The sequence below is a fragment of the Cyphomyrmex costatus genome, unplaced genomic scaffold (assembly GCF_001594065.2).
Source record: "Cyphomyrmex costatus isolate MS0001 unplaced genomic scaffold, Ccosl1.0 scaffold635, whole genome shotgun sequence".
NCBI lineage: Eukaryota > Metazoa > Arthropoda > Insecta > Hymenoptera > Formicidae > Cyphomyrmex > Cyphomyrmex costatus.
Window position 1 is genome coordinate 12,967 of NW_017280195.1, and position 3,699 is coordinate 16,665.

The 3,699-nt window shown below is 37.8% G+C and overlaps 1 protein-coding gene across 1 annotated transcript in view; it reads left to right on the forward strand.

Moving 5' to 3' along the window:
- The first annotated feature begins 6 nt into the window (after positions 1-6).
- LOC108779820 (cyclin-dependent kinase 8) overlaps positions 7-3,699 on the forward strand; it is a 15,988-nt gene continuing 12,295 nt past the window's right edge. The window contains exon 1 of the mRNA XM_018547327.1: positions 7-189. The gene's annotated coding sequence lies outside the window, so the exon portion shown is untranslated. The remainder of the gene's footprint in view (positions 190-3,699) is intronic.

Consider the following 3,699-nt stretch of genomic DNA (forward strand, 5'->3'; position numbering starts at 1 on the left):
CTCTCTCTCTCTCTCTCTCTCTCTCTCTCTCTCTCTCCGTCCGCTCGCGAGAGACGCGAGATTCTTAGTCGCCTGAGTGGCGACTAGAATACCTGTTGCTCTGCGTGTGCTCACGCGAGAAGACCGGCGACGTATTGGTGCGCAGTTCGCGGGCGAAACAGCGACAACGAAGGTGACGTGTACACCGAGGTGAGTGACAGTCCCTCTAAGGGAAAGCCAAGGCTTCCTGGATTCACCTGAAACCAATTCGCGGAGCGAGCCCCCCGCGCGCGGCCGTGTCTTAGCTCGCGCATTACGTATTTCGCTCTAGCTGGATCTCCAGCTGCTGCGGAAATCGCTGTAACTCCCAGAGAGTCAAGAGTCCGCGTTCAGCGAGAGCTCGTCTGTTGCGAAATTTGAAGCGCATTTCATTCTCGCGTATTTGTTTCGCATATACATGTGCATGTGTGTATGAATGCGTGTATATTCCGCGTGCGTATATATGCATATATACGCGAATGCCCTCGACGCCTGTACGCGCGCACGCGATAGACGCACTCTCATCGCTCCGGAATTCTGCGTATATCGATGATGATGTGAAAACTATGGAGAGTCCTGTCGCTCGCTTCTGTTATTAACGATTATGGACAGGTGTTGTTTGCATTTAGCTGCATTTGTATAATATCAGTGCGTTATCGAAGCTATTATAGTATCTCCCATTCTGTCTTTATCATTTATTAGATTAGTAAAATAAGAGTAGCGCTGAGATAGTGCGACCCTCTAATGCAGTCCAAGTGATTTTGGGCTCAGCTTGAAGTATGACAGTGTTCGCGCATATCGCTTTCCACCGCAGGAAAGAACGCAATCGTGTGTAACTTCGATATTCGTCAAGGCTATATACAATTACAAATCGTGGACAGTAGTAACTTAGGGAAAGTAATTTTTACGTATTAGATCGAATATGGCCTGGCTTCAAATCCTCCGCAAATTTGCGCTCTTTTTTTTTTTCGTAACGTATATACTCGCTGGTGTGTATTCCGAGAGCGCAAATGTAATCTCTCTCTGGTACCTCCGCTACGACGAACGAGGAACTCAACACCAGCTGATCGAATTACGATGATCGCGGTCCTCCTCCTTCGTGGGCGAGAGGCCCGGAGACGAACTCGAGCGATACAGAAGCCTATCCAAAACGTTTCGGCCACTAATCCTAATGCCCGGGCCCCTATTCCGGACTTAATGATAGCTCTTCTTAGACGCAACAGTTAAGTTCCAAGCTAAACTGTTGCGCGGTAGCGAACCCGTAATCGATTCCTTTCTAACGGAGACTGTCCACGATTGGTCCATAGCTCACAGCTACCGTCCGACTTAATCGGTCGGTCTCATAGGTCTGACAAGGTGAGAATATCGACGTTTCGTGATTCCGAATCGGCTTCGTCGATTATCGAGCGTTGTACGAATGTCTCTCATCAATTAAATATACATAAAAATATAGTATCTCTTAAACAATTTTTGGTGTCGAATAAAAACCTTTGCTGGAATTACGATCGAGTCTTTTTAATAGAAAGTGTAAAATTTTTAAGGGGAACATTAAAATTTCGTTCAGATAACATCAAGACGCGCGCGTCTAGATGTATAAATTATATATCGTATTAAAGGATAGATAAACTTCCGAAAACATCAAACGTCTCACACACACACACGCATTTTCATAAATTCTGACAGACACTCTAAATGATGGCAAATGAATGCCCCTAAATAAATTTTCACCGACAAAAAAGTCTAATGCCACTAAAACGCGTTTGAATAAAATTGTATATTTTATTTAAACATTACTTGACATTAAACATAAATCTTTAAAGTAAGTTATTATGCGTGGACAATCGCTCGTTTCTAGCGAGGGAGGGGAAGAGATGAAATGGAAGTTGCTTCCATTGAATTCGTGCACCCTTTAGTAGGGAGAGGGTTGGTGGAAATTACGCATCTAGGTAGGGGGAAGCGAGGTGGAAATCGCTTCGCATGGAAATCACCCGCCCTTAAGCAGAAAGGGAAGTGGGATAACAGAATAATAAGTAGAAATCTCAATCAAACATTTTGGCATTAAATTTTTTTGTCGGTAAAAATACATTTAAAGTACTTCTGTCAAAATTCGTGACAGTTGGATGTTTCATCCCTATAATACTAATAATATACAATTAAGTATGATTTTTATTACTTGATTCCCGAGATACCTTGAAATTACTTAACAACTTTTAAATATATTGTTTTTGATATAACTTTTTTATTTCTTCATGATTACGTCATTCGACTTTATTTAAATAATCCTTTAATATGATACATAATTCGTATATTTTGGAACTTCTTGTTAACGAAAAACAATAAAAATGTATCATCTTCTTTCTATTTCTGCTTTCTATATTTTCTTTTTGTCCCATTTTAGAATGTTTATCACTTGAAAAAACTTGGAAAAATCAGGGAATGTGTTTCTTTATTTTTAAAAACTAAGAAGTTTCATAATTTTTGAAATTTGAATTTTAAATTTAATTTCTTTTAATTAAAAAAATTTTTTTTTTCGGGCTTTCTTTATAATGCAAGATAATAATTAAGCACTTAATAATAAATATGGCACACACATCCGAGTATTCAGGCATTTCTCGCGAATTTTTATAAAGAAATCAGAATGACAGTAAAAATTAATACTTGATAAAATAGAATAAGAGAATTCACTGATATTACATTATTTGTTTTCTTTATACGAAGGTTCGCGGTTCCAATTATAGAAAATAATACATACAGTTATAATACCGTTTCTATTGTGGAAAGAATTCCTATCTTCAACTAATTTTTACTGTATTTTATTTGCGACTTACATTTCAGTTTCACTCGTTTAATTTAAAATCGTATTAAAAGATTAAAGAAATCTTTAATATCCAGGAATTTTATTAACTTTTTTTACAAGATTTCAATAAATACTGTGTCTTCTTTTTTTAGAAATGTTATCGCAATTATTATTATTATTATTATTATTATCATATACGTCTTTATCGTAATCATGTTATTATTATATTTTCATTCTACAATATTTTTTTGAACGTGAGAAACTTAACAAACGCTTTCGCAGAAAAATTGATGAAGTATAACGGGATACTTTCTGTGAGCAACAAACACCGATAGAAACAGGACGGCTAATTCGCAATTAGTTCCTCTTTGTCTTTCGCGTAAACGAGGAAAGGAGGAAGAGTGCTAAAGGGGTTTTGGTCGGGCAAAACATTAAAAACAACAATGTCATTACATTTTAACGACCTGTTCTTTGGCTCTGCCCTCCCTTTTAAGAGCATTCGTTTGCAGGTATGTGGTCCGCGCTCACGGGAGCCACCGCACCATGCCGAGGAGGTCCCTATATACAATATCGCGCACACGAGTCGCGTGTGCTGGCGCGTACCACCTCGTGTCTATATCATTTCTACCTTCATTTCTTCTTTCCACAATTCAATGTAAACTCGGAGCTCCGTGCGAAATAAGAACAAACTCGCGCAGTGAATTTTACAAAGTAAACGTATCTTTCGTAAATACGTTTAAAATTCAGAATTTCATTTAGGAAAGAAGAACGTTTTAATATCAATAATTGGAGTAAGCTACTTCCTTCAAATACTTACAGTAGGAAAGATAAGTGTGCGAAGTGTTTTTTTTTTTTTTTTTTTTTTTTTTTTAAAAAAAAAAAAA